Source organism: Pleurodeles waltl, chromosome 10 (assembly GCF_031143425.1).
Source record: "Pleurodeles waltl isolate 20211129_DDA chromosome 10, aPleWal1.hap1.20221129, whole genome shotgun sequence".
NCBI lineage: Eukaryota > Metazoa > Chordata > Amphibia > Caudata > Salamandridae > Pleurodeles > Pleurodeles waltl.
In genome coordinates, this window is record NC_090449.1 from 1,066,509,217 (window position 1) to 1,066,525,971 (window position 16,755).

Consider the following 16,755-nt stretch of genomic DNA (forward strand, 5'->3'; position numbering starts at 1 on the left):
TCCTTGGGAAATGGAGGAGAAATTACAACTTTGGGACTTTGCTTATGGACTTTCTGCCACTTGACCTATCACATATAAACTTTGCAAGATAAAACTTAAATAGGCAAATGTTGTTCTGCTGGTCATTTTGATGAATCAAACAAAAAGTTATAAGTGGCCCCAAAACGTTTTTTGGTGAGGTGCGTTCAATGCTAGTATATACTGATACTGCTGAGTACTGGTACAAGGGAGATGTCAGGGGTGACCCCAGTACTTTCTAGCAGTGTATGCAGACTTACTGTTGTGCTATAGGAAGTCTCAAACTGTGGCTATGCAATAATCCCATTTTACCCTAAGTGCCAGGGAATTAATACAATAATACATTGGCTCAGAGGCCGCAGTTGCATTTATGAGGCCCAGTCGCAAATCTAACCACTTTCGAGTCTGCAAAGTGCCACGCGATTCATGAGTCAGAAGACAAGCTTTGCATGACAGCAGGGCTTTTAATATTTTTTAATCTAATTAAAATACCAAATATGCAAACAGAGTCTGAAGTCAAAAACATAGTACAGAAGAGCTGTAATAAAACATGGGTATTAAAATCAAAGTCAATAATGCAATGATGCAAACAGTTCATAGTGGAAAAGTTCAAAAAATGTGATTCCAATTGAAATCCAAAAAGCATAGTGTGACCTTTGTAGCCAAATATCTATTATTTATATACCCGAGAGCTACATGTTTTCGTTAAAAGGACACATTCTGAGGAAGTTCAGCCCATATTAAAAGTCCAGAATGGAACATGTTAATAGGAAATTGTCAAAGTTATTATAAATAATTGTAGCTGGAAGTAAACGCCTCTAAACATTGCCACTTTCCAAAAATAGACTGTTACTCTTTTAAGTAATTTCTGTGTTTTCTCTTGAAGTGACGTCATTGGTGCTCGTCATTTCATCCCTTTTCTTGCGTCATTCTCTTACATGTTCCACTGCTTTCTGCGCCACTAATGCTGAAAGAGTTTAAAGACCCTAATTTAATCAATTATCATTAACGTGATGTTTAAGAAAATAGAGCATTAAACAAAGAAATAATAATTAAATGAATCATTACCAGCGCCCAGCATGATGCCATTGCAGTGCAGGTCTTCATCAGAGCAACAGATCAGTGGATGGGTGAACCGCGCAGACATATTTTGATTCAATAAGTACCAGGTATTCGATATCATTGTGAGGGGTGTAGCTTCGGTGTGTGTATATATGGGGGGATGGGTGCTGGAGGGGGGTGCAGGGTTACACCCCCCTAATAAATGCATTTTCTGATAATGGTTGGGTACAGGTGCTTTCACTCGGGAATGGTGACGTGTTAGTTGGATTTCACCAGGTATTTTTACATGCACACAGACAAAAACAAACTATTGTGTTTTCTCTCGCCTAGTGCCACCATCAATAAGCATTCTTCTCTCCTTCCACTGCACCTTATGCACCATGCGCGTTGTCGTCGCAGGAATACAAGTAGCAGCGGTGGTTCTTCCGTATGAGCAGAGGAGCGCCACCCCCCACCCTGCTGCAGAAAGAGTGAAAATAGAACTGTAATAACATCCTTTCTTGCCATTTTATTCTGTACTCTCTGCCGAACAGTGTGTCGATGTGGGGCCGGTGTGTCATTGCAGCCTATTGCAGCAATGAGGAGTGGCCCCTTTGTTTGAAGTGCGCATGCAGGTTCGGCTGGCTACCTTGCTACGGCCAAATCGACATGCGCAATTGGAATCTCTCAATCCAGCTGTCTGAGGCAGCTGGATCGGAGAGGAGGCACAGGGCTCCAGTGCCTTTAGGAGCATTGGGCCAGCCTGCTCCAGCCAATCCAGACGCTTCACTCATGCTGCTTAACATCATGAGAGCAGCATCAGGATTGGAGAAGGTAGCTGGCTTTGTGACATCACCTCGCGCTCAGAGAAGTCTGGAGCCCAGGACTGTAGAGCGCTGAGGACGTGTTACAGGAGAAGGTAAATTAAAGTTTATTTTTCTCTTTTTTCATTGTTATGTGTTTTGTGTTATGCATGTAATGTAATGTATGTATGTAACTACCCACTGGTTTTTAATACCATCAACCACCACTGACGAGTAGTGGTAATATTTGCTATAGCAGCTTAAAGTAGTGTTGTGACTTTGGACAAGTGACATTGTTACCTCAGCTGTAACCACGAGATGGCAGTGACTGGCAAGGCACATGGTGCAGGAAAAGGAAAACGTGCCAGCAATTGAGTTATGGGTGAATCACTTCTAACAGTGCTTGCCAAACTTTTTACAACCACAGCCCAGTTTGTAAAATGACAAACCTTCGTGGCCCACCTCGCTTTAAAAGACATGAAGCTTGAATGATTTTTTAATGTAATAGCAGACATGCTTTCAAAATGCTGAGACTTACCTAAATAAAATACTCTTTAAAGTTTTTTTGCATTCCTCTCTAACCGCAATTGTTTGTAAATGTCACAATACTGACCATACCCTTCAACTTATCTTCACCCTACTCGCTCTTTGATATTTATTGACTGCAGCCAAGATGTTGATCAGCCCAAAAAAATGGCAGATGGTGACCTGCACTGGAGACAGGCACTTTTCAGAGCGGGCTGCTGGCCTGAGGCTTACATTCGCAAAAATCACAGGGGTTCTGAGAAATCTTGGTTTTGATACCCCTGATTTAAGCAAATTTAAAAACCCTTTGTGCAACAGAGTATGGGGTAAGGCCTCCTATCCAGTTTGTGTTAAAACAAGGCCTAGCGGTGCATTTTGGAATAAATATAGCAGTCTCATATAGCACAAATGCTTCTGAAGGGCATTGGAACACTTTACTTGGCACCAGATTACTTTACTTGAAGTCATATTAATTTTGTTTTAAGCAGAGGAGATTCAGTGGTCCTGATTCCCCGGGTCCAAAGTCAGCAGCTCTGGCCATTAGGCCACTTCCGTATTTCTCAGTTTATGCGTGAAAGTCACGCACAACTGGGATGAGTGTGAACGATTATGTATAGTGAACATATTCTCTGTCTAAATGGCTTTGTGAAGTGAAAAACAGCAACAAAAATGACTGGAAGGCTAACCTGGATTCTTGCTTGGAAATACTTGCAAGCATTTTTTTTAACTGTACTAAGGGATATAGGCCCATATTTATACTTTTTGACGCAAATCAGCGCTAGCGCAGATTTGCGTCAAAAAGTTAATGTCCGGCTAACGCCATTCCAATGCGCCAGCTGGGCGCCTTATTTATGGAATGATGTTAGCCGGCGCTGCGGCCTGGTTAGCGTCAAAATAAATGACTCTAACCGGGCAGCGGAGGCGTAGGGAAGAATGGGGGTTGTGCGTCAAAGAATGGTGCAAGTCAGGTTAGAGTCAAAAATATTGACTCAAACCTGACTAGCGTAATTTTTTAGCAAAGACAGGAGTCAAGCCCCCCTGCCCAATGGCCATGCCCAGGGGACGTTGGTCCCCTGGGCATGGCCTTTGGGCACAATGGCATGTAGGGGGGCCCAAGTTAGGCCCCCCAATGCCACTTTACAAAAGAAAAAAAAAATACTTACCTCTACTTACCGTAGATGGGTCCCCCCATCCATGGGGGTCCTCCAGGGGTGGGCGAGGGTGGCAGGGGGTGTCCCTGGGGGCAGGGAAGGGCACCTGTGGACTGCTTCCATTGTCGCAGACCATGGAAATGAGCCCACAGGTCCCTTAACGCCTGCCCTGACCCAGGTGTTAAAAAAGTACTCTAAACTGGTTTAGAGTCATTTTTTAAGGCCCTCCCCCTCCCGTGCGTCATTTTTGCACTGGAACGCCTACCTTGCATCTCATTAACACAAGGTAGGTTTCCACTGTAAAAAAATGACTTAAACTCCATAAATTTGGCGCTAGACGTGTCTAGCGCCAAAGTATGAATATAGAGTTAAGTTTGAGCCGGATTTACGTTAAAAGAAAAATGACGCAAATCCGGCGCAAACAGAGTATAAATATGCCCCATAGTTCACTACCAGTGCACCAGGGGTGCTGGAACACAGAGTGGGGGGGGGGCTTAGATCAACGCTACCTCACTGAAGTCGTAGGGATGGTGAACAATCCTACCTTCACACAAAGTGTAGCATATGTGGTCCGCAGGAGAGTGGTAAGTATGTAGTATGCAGCTGGTGTTGCATTTTGGAGCACAATGCTGTAGTCGTATTACTAAAGCATTGCGCATTACATGCAATTATTTACAGACAGCGCATTTTCCATTGAAATGGCCACTACATTTGCACAGACATACAGCTTTACTGATAAAACTATATAGCACAAATCAGTATGGGTATCAGTGAATATTTATAACTTGCGTATCACCAAGTAAAAGAGTCTTGGCTTGTTTTGATCCTATTAAAATCTTTGCTTCTGCCATACTTTAGAATTACAAAAAAATGTGCTTCATTTTTGCTTTCTTCAGTGCTGATGTTTGGTGAAATATGCATGCGGTTCATTTACAGGTATTTAAATTTTTTTTGTGTTACAAAAATATGACACCCTAAAGTCTTTCCTTTCACACTCCACGAACCCCAGCAAGATTGTCCCACACTTCCCTTTAAAAACTTCTCTCACTTTGCAGTCAGAGAAAAAAGTAAGCACCAATCCCCATGTTAAAAGAATAAGCAACAATTTGTCAGAAGACATAGCCTGACATTTGACCTCTGTCTTTGAAGCACCGCAAATGTGACAAGATAAATACAACATGTAAAGGCATCTTTATTTATTACTCTTTCACAACCCACCAGAAATCAGCTGCTGACCTACCAGTAGAGACCTGGGAGAGAGATTTCTAAGACAGCGAGAAGAAGGAGACTTTGCAATGAAGATCGCTGGTAGGTGGTCCTATTCTAGGCGCTACGTCTAAGCTCCTCTGTCTCATCCAACTCCTAATAATGTGAGGATAGACAGAACTGCAAAGGACACGATGGACCACAGATATAACTACATTGCATCAGAAGTGAAAGTCTAATCATATGTCACAATACGACTTTTATGGAAGCCCTGCTTAGAACTGGTCATTCCATCTCAGTTGCTTCTGAACCCACTTGCAGGCAGGAATGAGAGATGAAAGTATGTCGGAGTCAGGTAGGTGTCTACCAGGTGTGGTGATGATGCTGGACCAGCAGTTATGGTACATGCAGGCTTCTCTCTTTTGTGCAATCACTCACAGTAGTGAATGTGAGTTTGAGTGCTTTGTCCACCTTTATTTACCTCAAAAATGTGCCCGGAGTGTGGGGTGAGAAGGATGTTTGATAACGCTCCACGTAGGTGCAGTGTGGTGCACTTTACCGTGGTCAATGGATGAGACACTTCTCAGGAAGCTCTGCTGAGCTTGGAATCAAAACCCCTGAAAGCTGATAGACGTGAGACAAGGTGAAGTGAACCCACACGTTAAAGTGGCAAAGGAAAGTGTCTTACCCATATAGCTATGGACCACAGTCAACAAACAAAGCCCCTGACTCCCTAAAAGAAAGTGCTGGATCCATTCTCTCAGATCGCCGACCTCTATGAGAGCAGGGATTCGCATCCTGGACCCTGGAGTCAAGGGACAGAAGTAGGAACTACATCGTCCTGTTTCAATTTAAAGTTGGATACCACTAGATGAAGGAGGATTGTAAAAAAACAACTTTTTATGAAAAAACATGTACAGCATGGTCTACCCTGAAAAAACATTTTCAGACATCCCTCCAAAGTTTGGAGCAAGTTCTGTTCCAGAGTTCCAAATGGAACTTCCTGCAGGACCCCGGGTGGGCCATTTCAAACTCCTTGAGTCAATGAGAAGTGTATCAACCGTATACTAAACTAAAGAGACAAGCTCATCTGAATTACGGCCAGCTGAGCCCTCAAAGAGCAGACAGCCACACCCAGATCAGAAAATGAAGAACCCTGACATGGCCCCAAGCCAGAGGCCTCTTTATACCCTCTAGGTGCACCAATGTGAAGTGAATCCTAGTGATGGGAATGGAACTTATGGGTGAAGAGATGCTAGGATTCAGAGAGATACTTCACTAGACACACATCCACAGATAAAACATCATTTGAGACAGCAGGAGAGACCAACTGAGAGGAGAAGAGGCCACAAGAACTAGCCCCAGGGACAACCGATAAAGCAAAACAAACCAGGACATGTGGGATCAGTTGCACTACTATGTGCTTTTCTTTCCGGACCATCATCAATGCTGCTGATCTCAGGCAGGAGTGGAGGGCAGCAGATTGCAGCTTCTGTAGGGGATGCAGACATTGCATCGATCCTGAAGCTAGGAGAAAACCTGACTCTGGAGCAGAATCCAGGAATGAGATAATGATCCCTGGAAATAAAGAGATCTGATCTGGGAAACAACAGCCATTGGCAGATCTGAGTAAACAGGACTTGCTGAGAGTGTGTCGAGAAGAGGTGATCTTATCTGATCCCACCTGGGCTTAGTCCAACCTGGAACAGAAACAGCCCCCTTGGAAACAATAGTCTTCTTTGCCCAGACAGCCATCTTGTGGACAACGAGGTGCAGAGCCCTGGATTGCGTGCCCCCCTGGATCTGATAGATTAATTATCCACTCCTGTGATTGTCCTCAAGTCCAGTGGCTGACCCTGAGGAGGTAGAGAAAAGGATCCTGGATGCACAGTAAATCGTGGTGAGCTGTTACCATCTGGTGGACATTGCTGCCACCCTTAGAGCCCAACACCCTGTGATGATGAGGCCCAGCATAACACCCTGCATCGTCTCACTGGCATCCATCATGATGATCACATGATATGCAGGGTTGAGGTCAATGCACCAGTCTAGATTACTGATGGCAGTCTGCAGAAGTGCGGGTTCAAGTAGGGCAGGGAAAACAGACACCAGATGAGCAGCAAAATGAATGAGGTATATGCAAACTCTGCTACTGTAATGGCCAAGGGACACTTAGAGTCATAGGGCCCTGATTCCGATCATGGTGGATAGAATACTAGATCACAAACGGGATGGATATTCCATCTGCCTTTTTATGATCACTAGATGCCATAGTGGGATCATGATACGGTAGACTGGATATACGTCACGTTTGTGACGAAGCAACCCCATCCGCCAAGATTGTTATCAGGCCCATAGTCTGGTTATGTGGGTGTAGTGTAGTTGAAGGAAACACAGGATGTCCAGATGAGGTTTGCTGAGACAAACCAGATTTATTCCGGAAGAGATCCATTAAACAAACGAACCCACGACCGAGGCCTCCGATCAGCTCCACGTCCACAGAAATAACTGAACTCAGTGGAACGAGGAGTTAATTGAACGCCTCAAGAAGAGTTCCAAACTACATCACAGTTGAAACAAGCTATACTCCTAATAAGAATACTACATCACCCTCTCCCTTTAACAAACAAAAAAACAAAAATAAGTTCAAGTCAATTACACAATATTATTATAACAATAAATACATCAGAAAATCCTGAATCAATACATCACAAAATCCAGAAATTTTGCTGGTAAAGCAGATGGTCTGAATCTTTGGAAACATCGGCCACGTTGATCTGCATCTTCAACAATAGTATCAGTGCAAGATGATAACCTAGATCCTCCATGAGGCATTAAACTTGTGCTATTAACTTTTTGAGATTGTGTGGTATGTGAACAAACATCAGTAGAAAGCATAGAATTGTCCTCCTCATTATTACGACAGGTTTTGAAAAATATTTCAGCTTGTGTTTTGGAAACTGGTACAACACTGTCTTTATTCCACCACCCCTTATTTTTTTAACAAAACAGACGCTTTACTCATTGCAATCACCTTTACAGGGACAGTAAACCTTGACTCGCCTTTTCTTACTTTGTTGGGCTTCCTGATTAGAACCCAATCATTTACTTGTACACAAACTTCACGAGTGTTGTGTTTATCATCATAATACTCCTTTTGTTTAGTCTGATTATTCAAAACCTTCTCTCTAAAATCATCCCCAAACAGATAATTTCTCACTTTACCATCTTCTTTGTTAGTGTTAAGCCAAGCAGGCAACAAATTTGTCTTCGCCTCTCTACCTCGTAATGCACTAAAAGGAGTTACTTCAGTGGTAGAATGAGGTGTCGTTAAATACACCCACACTTTACCCTTCAAAAATTCTGTAACATCAAGATTTGAACTAAGAGCTGTTTGTACACCTTCTTTCAAAAACGATTGACCCTTTCAACCAAACCATTAGATGATGGACTATACAGTGCTACTTGTAAATGAACAATATCATGGTTTATGCATAAAATCTTTAATTTCTCTCGACACAAAATGTGTTCTATTATCTGCAACAACATATTTGGGATTTCCTTCAATTAGGAAACTTTTATCCAAAAATCCAATAGCTGATTTGGTACAAGGAGCATCTACAAACTCAAAATGTATCCACTTCGAGAAATAGTCCACTAAAACAATTAAGTATTTCTGCTCACCAGGTACCAAAATAAAAGGGCCAGAGAAATCCACAGTCACTTTTGTCCAAGGACTCTCTGGGAGAGGTACCGGCAATAATGGTTTATGAGTGGACTTCCAATGTTTGTCAGAAACAATACACTGTGGACATTTTTCAATCAAAATGGAAACTGATTTATCCAAACCTGGGCACCAAAAATAACATTTGAGCTTCTTGTATGTAGCTGAAATACCCAGATGCCCTGTATGTGCTAATTCAGTGAGACGTGCATGTAATGAAAAAGGAGGTACAAATAAAATGTTTTGTGTGCAAATATTGTTCTCAATCGACAATTCCGAAGCCATTTGCGCAAAACACCTTAAGTCATGAGATAGTGACTTTATAGGCAGCCACCCGGATTTAATATACTGAATCACTCTCTACAAACACTCATCTTGCATAGTGGCATTTATCCACTCTTGCTCCGAAAGCGCACAGTTGCACAGAGCAAGCACATCCATCATAGTTACAACACACTCTTCATCTTCTAACATACTTCCCACTTTCTCATCTAAAGGTAACCTCGACAAACAATCCGCACGATAATTTTATACTAAATTAAAGATCTTTTATACTAAAATTATACTCTTAAGTTTGGATAACAGCCTAATCAGACACTCAGATGCTTTACCAAGGCCATTTCCACTCAACATATAAACCAGAGGTTTATGATCCGTGTACAAATCAAATGACATTCCCCAAACATATGTTTTAAATTTCTCCACTGCCCACACACAAGCTAATGCTTCTCTTTCTATAGTGCTTTAATTTGCTTCAGCCTCTGAAAGAGTTCTCAAAGCAAAAGCTACTGTATTCTCTTTACCTCTTAACCATTGTCCAAATACTGCCCCTACTCCTTTGAGACTAGCATCAACTGTGATGAACGACTTTCCTTGAGGTTCAACCGGCTGTAGAGAGGGTGCTGCTACAACTAGTTTCTTAATGTCATTAAAAGCCAGATCTATCTGTTCTGTCCAAACAAATTTGGCTCCTTTTTCAATAAGAGAACATAAAGGCTGTACTAATAAACCATAACCTGGGACAAACCTAGCATAGTACTCACAAAGCCCCAAAAAGGACTTGAGTGAATCCTTGTCTGCAGGTGGAGGAACATCCACTATGGCCTTCACACTACAAGCTTTGGGTTTGATTCCTGACTCTGAATTGTATGCCCTAAGTATTCTACTTCTTTTGTCATGAATTTGCACTTATCTAGCTTAACTGTCATTCCATGATGTGCCAATATGCTCAAAACCTTTTCCAGTACAACAACATGTCCATCTTTAGTTTTGGTCAAAACAAGAATATAATCTTGAAACGCTTGAACTTGTTTCACTTCACTAAGCAGATTGTCCATCAATTTTTGAAAAATACTTGCCGCTGAAGCAAGTCCGAAAGGTAATCTTAAATATTTATAGGCCCCAAAAGGTGTAACAAATGTTGTTAAAGACTGAAAATCAGATGTAAGTACTACCTGATGATAGGCTGAATGCAGATTTATAGTTGTAAAATACTTGGCATCTCCTACATTAGCTAACATCTCTTGTATATGAGGAAACAGATGGCAGTCCACTACTATAAGTTGATTAAGTGATCTAAGATCCAGAGAGAGCCTCAAATCACCAGTTTTTTTCTTTGTTATAACAATTGGTGACACCCACTCGGATGAGTCAGTGGGTGTAATTACTCCTTCCTCTGTCAAGTTTCCTAAAAGTTTCTTTAAATCCCTTCTCACACTTAAAGGTACTGCTCTGACCTTATGTACAACCGGACCAGCTCCCTTTTCAAGTTTAATGTGATGTTAAAACCCTTCTACTCTACCTATAGCATCTTTAAAAACTTCAGGAAATTTCTGTGCCATTAACTGTTTGATAGTTTCCTCATTCTCAATGTTTAAAATAGGCAAGCCACCCAGTACAACAGGATCCTTACGGCCCGGACACAGGTATATACCTAATTTCGCCAAATCTCTCCACCCCACTATGTCTCATCCCTTAACAACCACTTAAATCTTAGTATTGATCACTCTACCAGGCACTCAAGGTTAGAAATAAAATAACCTAACAAGTCCACATCTTGTTCTCCAAATGCTTTTGGACATATATCAGCCGGTATCAGTTTTGTACTCTTAGGCCATAATTTGTGAAATGTGCAATCAGCTCGAATAGTTACAGGTACACCTGAATCTGCCGTTACTGTAATTTTCTTTTCATCAATAGTGACTTGACAAAAAGGCCCCCTTATAGCTTTACTGTCTCCAAAACTTGAAAGATTATTTTCTCTGGGGTCCAAGTCTATTGTCAATAGTGCATTTGAAAATTTGTCTCTACATTCTTGCACATTATCTTCCTCATCAGGTAAGCTGAGACTGTTGACCTTTGTTTTGCTGTAGACTCCTACAGATGCTCTGCATAGAGACTGAAAATGACCTATCTTGTGACATCTGTTATATTTCTTTCCTTGTGCAGGACACAAAGAAGAATTTCCAATGTGATTCTTAGATACACACCTATAGCAAATATTGCTGTTTTTCCGAAATTTGTTTTCCTTCCTCAAAGCACATATAGATGAGGATTCATTTGAAATGTAATTAATGGGAGACAAACCACTCTGGCTTTGGGGTTCTTCCCCATGGTTTGACATTACTTGGATAGTAACAATAGACCTCTCAATACTCTTTGCTATGTCTATGGTTCCCATTAAAGATGTGTTCCTGAAAGTCAACAGTCTTTCTTGAATTTTCTTTGAGAAGCAATTAAAAACAAATTGATCCCTTATGTAAATATACATGCTATTCTCAAACTCACATTTGGATGCCAACACTCTTAGTGTGGCAATATATTCCTCCACTGACTCGTCACAAGTTTGTTTACATTTGAAAAAATTATGTCTTTCCAAAAGAACACTTGGTTCTTCTGAATACTGCTTGCACATACGCTCTTTCGCTTCCAAGTACACATTCCAGGGAGTGTTTTCATTAGTAGGAGCAGGTATTACCGGAAGATTGGAAGATTATCAAAAACTCTTTGCCCAGATATACCTAGATGATTAAAAAGCAAGGCCATATTCCTGACCGTCGAATATTCACTTGCGTCAATAGCTGTGATATAATTTTCAAAAATGCGTAACCATTCCTTCCATTTTATGTCCGGTTTACTGTGTTTTTGCAAGAATGGTGGTGGTTGGATTACTTCTTGTGATGTCGCCATTCAAGCAACAAAATTAAAATCCCCCCTATGAAGTCCTTCACTATTAACTTAGTTATTTATTATTTTTTTATATGTGTTTTGTAGAATGGATGAAATGTCCCAATACAAGATGGCAACCAAAATGAAAAAAACTGATGAATATTATGTAAATGGACTGTGTCCCAATCCAAAATGGCCGTCAAAATGTAGAGCCGATGAGCTTCTCTTAACAATATTCCCAGAATGTTTCTCCTGAACATAAAATTCAAAGCGTATCCTCTGTTTAATATATTTATCCCTTACTTGTTTTTTTTTTTTTTTAAATATATATACATCCTAGATTGTCCTGCGTGAAGAATTGGACGCGCACTCAATTTCTTAACTAAAACGAGTTTTTAGTTCCTTTGTTTCCCAGGATGAGGTGCACGGATCGCGAGAGGTTAAACGTGTGCACCGCTTCAGACGCATGTGGTGATGCACTCGTCAAATCAAAATGCACACGCGTCAAGTAGAACGTAGAGTGTGCGTACCTTTAAAAAACAACACTGTGCCACAATTACGAAAGTTGCACTCCACGACATAAGCCACACATGATGAAAACTCACAGTTCTCCTCTTAATCTTCCAAGTGCGAAGGTACGTTTACTTTTGTCCTCAAAATCAGTGAGTTCGTCATTCGTATCATCTGCGTACCCCATTTCTATTACCAAATGTAGTGTATTCGAAGGAAACACAGGATCTCCAGATGAAGTTTGTTGAGACAAACCAGATTTATTCCGGAAAAGATTTGTTAAACAAACAAACCCATGACCGAGGCCTCCGATCAGCTCCACGTCCACAGAAATAACTGAATTCAGTGGAACGAAGAGTTAATCGAATGCCTTAAGAAGAGTTCCAAACTACATCACAGTTGAAACAAGCTATACCCCTAATAAGAATACTACAATGGGCTAATTGATGGCATAATTTCTGAGAGAGGCTTGCAATATGTGCCAAGAGTCTGGTGATCAACTGGCTCAACTTTAGGAATCCTTCCCTCAGAGTTCCTTCCACAGTCCAGTGGGTAGACTTGAAGTTTAAACCAGAGCCGTGAGCAACACCTGATGTGCGTTTGCAGTACTTCCCAGACTGGCCAGAGTTTCTACTGCTGACGGAGTTTTCATATAACAACCCTACACACTTTGCTTCCAAGGCCTCTCCCTTCTATTGAATTCAGTGCTTTCGTCCACACTCATTCCAAACAACTCCTCTCTCCACACCTTTAGTGAATACTGCCAGTGATGTTCTCAAAAAATGACATTCAGAGTAACAATTGATTCCCAAGACTATCATGAATGACAGAATTTCTCCAGCTGGAAGACCAACTCCTAATTATAATCTAGCAGATAAGGTTTGGTGGATTCCAAGCTTCTGGCCACTTGTAATGTTCCTGTCCAGTTTCATCCTTGTTATTTTAGACCTTTAGTTATTATAAAACAGATCAAGCCTGTAGTCGTTAGCCTCTGTCTGCCTACCTCTTAGAGGCTTCACCCAACTTTTCATGCATCCCGACTGAAACCCTACGCGCTTGATTCTTTACGCAGAAATCCAGTTTGCAGCGCCCCATGGTGCAAGGGTGCGTGCGTTGACACTAGGCTGCCAAAATGGAGCCAGCGCAGGGGGAAAGGACAGGAATGCGCTGTATCGCCCTTTCTCTTTGGCGTAGATCAGCTATCACTGTGACTCGCTGCCTTACGCCAAATCCTGTAAATGTGGGCTAAACGTGGGCCTTTGTGTTGTACGCATTGCGTCAGTGACTCGAGTTGGACATTAGCAGTAATGACCAGTGCAGGAACAGCAGTTGGACCGAGGTCAGTCGGTGCACTTGGATGTAACAGTGCCCAGTCAGCAGTGGAAATCTTTCAGCCCCAGGTGTAGTGCAGGCAACTCAGCAACCCAGCTCCTGGCCCCTGATCAGCTGCCTCATCTGCAATAAATTGCACTGGCCATGTGTCAAATCTGTCAGCAAACACTTTCAGCAAACCACTTCCGGGGTATTTCTTCCTGAAGGTGAAAGCTGACGTCTTAGACACTGTTTATAGTTGACTTGATGGCGACCAAGATAAGCAGGGATATTTCAATGGTATAAAGTGTTTACAATATGCACGAATTACATTCCACACGGCAAAACATGATTGCTTTTACAGTATGCACGGTTATTTAAGGTCTGTATGCAAACAGAGGCTTGAAATGTGCACTATAAAACATATTTTTAATTCACTGAAAAATACTGTACTTTGGAAGTTTCCTCGACATAGTTTGCTTTGTCACGTGCTGCTCCAGAAAATGCTCATTGTCTCTTCGTTATTCGGGTGCAGTATGTACATGTATTCATGTTTGTATGTATATATGTATGTATGTGTGTATGTAGGTTTGCATCAGCATGTATGTATGTATATGTGCATGTATGTACGCGTGTGCATGTTTGGGCGTGTGTATGTGTTTCTGCATGTACATATGTATGCATCTATGTAAGGGGGTTAGCCCAGCTACAGAGCCTGGGAGCACTGTACAAGGAAGGGGCTTTACAATAAGGGAGGGCACGTGGGGGAGGGCACGGGGCACCTGGGGGGTGATAGTGACAGAGACGGTTGACATTCTAGACACGGGTGAGGCTGAAGAGTAGAAAGAAATATAAATATAATCTATAATGGGGTAGCAGGAAGTGACGGGGTATGAAAAGAAGGGGGAGGGGTGAATCCAAGTATTGCTACTCATGGGCTGTCAAGCAATCAATCAGGGGTTTGTATAGTGCACGTAAGGGTCTCAAGGCACTGGGGGGGGGGGGGGGCTGCTGATCTGACTGGGAGCTGTGGTTCAGTCGAAGAGTCAGGTCTTGAGGTCCTTCCTGAATTGGGGCAGAGACGGAGATTGCCTGAGGGGGAGCGGTCTTGGCGTCCAATGAGAGAGCTCCTCAAAGTACTCTCACTGTTGTCGGATTGTAAACTCTGAGTGACCGGCTGCTCACCGCCTGCACAGGTGCAGCATGGACAGGACGTTCAGATGCATTTCCAGTGACCCCTCACCCATGACTCTCCTCAGATTCTGCACTGACAGGGTAATTAAATGTACTAGAGGGATCTAGCTTTTGGAAAAGTTATTTTTATTTGAGGGCACAGTCAGATCTGCAGTCTGATGAATGATTGGCTTATGACAAACTGTTTATGATATAATTGAAATGCTATTTGCAAAGAAATGACAGGCAGAGATTCTAAGAAACAAACATAAACTTTTTCAACAAGGTTTCACTTGCTGACAGAAAGATGAGAGATACCAGGAACACCAAAAATACAAAATTGTGAAAAGGCCACTGTCGGGCCCCATTCTGGGGCCTCAGGAGACAGGGGCTATTGGGACCCAAGCGTGGTGGCTGGGGTGTTGACGCTGGTGCCCTGGGACCTTTCTACTGTGGCTCTGCAAACTGGGCCAAGTACAACCCTTTCCACAATTGACGCTGATGATAGTCAGTGTGAACAGACACAGGTTTTTTGGGAGGTAGTGTGGAGGTCAAGAGGTCAGAACTCAGCAGCCAACCAGCAGATACAACAACTTAATGTCCAGCCCAGTGCCTGTCTTTTTGTGAAAGTAAATAGTTCACTCACACAGGAAACCTGAATACTCCATGATTCCTTTGGATTAGCTAACGCAGGGTAGTGTCCCTGGTTGTGATCTTGGTAGGCCCTACACCCACCCCTTTCAGTATTCGCTCCCCACCTGCGTGACTCTGGTAATGACAGTCCCCGGTGTCCTGTGCAGAGGCACGAGTTAGGCAGAGGTACAGATTAAGTAACTGTTTCCCCCGGGTTAGAATGCATAATTCAGGGCAATAGTTTTTACCACAGGTTTAGTTTGGGAATACGATCTCAAGTCATTATTCTCAATTTCCTCAAAGTGCACCTCAATCCTTTGATCCAGTCGTAGGTGAAGCCTCACAGTACTGGTGCGATGGACCCGAAGACTTGTTGATGTGACAGGCACAGCCTGTGCCTTCGGTCCTCATGGCAGACTCTCCTCGGCGCCCGGTCAATGTATGATTACGGAACGGCAAGTCTGGATCTGCAAAGGTCCAGCTTCTTCATTATTTGTGGCCTCCCAGGTCCACCGGGTTCCACTCAGCAGTGACGTGTAGTTATGTCCTCCCAGGCTACCAAGGCTCCACTTAGCAGTAACACATCTACGTTCCTTCTGGTGTCAGCAGCACCAGCTCGCTGCAAGCCGCGGATGCCAGCAGACTCGGCCACACTTTATTTGGTAAAGTCTTCGGGGCATTTCTGGAAGGAACTCCATCCCCAGCTGAGCAGGAAGGAAGAATTCTCTGCACTAGGCAGACACTCAGCTCCTCCAGTCGAATATACAGACTTCACTGGATGTCCCCCCACCTTTGGAGGACTGGTTGGGGCAGACACCCGCCCTGGTTCCGCAGCAGCCTTTCTAGGACTCTATGGTGCAGTCTTTCTTTGTCAAGAAGAACCTGAAAATGGAGCAAAGTGGGGTGGTCCCTCTTTTAAACTTGTTTTCCAAACAGATGTGAATCTACTGCTGCTCAATTCAGAACTGGTTTGGGTTGTTTTTTCAGGTGTCCTTCTAAAGCTGATCTCCAAACACAGTCTTTGTTTAAGGTGATGCTTCTCTAGGCAGGTTGGCTCCAAACAGAAGTAAACAGAACATGACCACAGTGAATTGTGAGACCACTACACCTGACGTTCAGCCTTCCTGAAGCAGTAGTTAGGGGCAAAAAATGGCAAGACTGGCCTAGGGACTTCCTCAGCTCGAACAGCAGAAATTGCAGTCCCACCCCTCACCTTAACATCCACCAAATAGCAGAGCTGTGGAAGAGCTAATCTGCAGCTCCTTGTTAACAAAGTCTTCATAGAATTTCTAAAGTTAGCACTGACTCTATCCTACTCACCTCAGAGCCTGGATCTGCACCCTCCAGCCACAGGAACACCTACAATACACTGTCAGAGTCTGGGCAAGCTGTTACCATCTCCCATTTTGTTACACGCTAAACTAGGGGCATCCAAAATGAATCCCACTGGCTTCAGTATTTAGACTCTTGCACAGCCCAGCACTGCTATCCT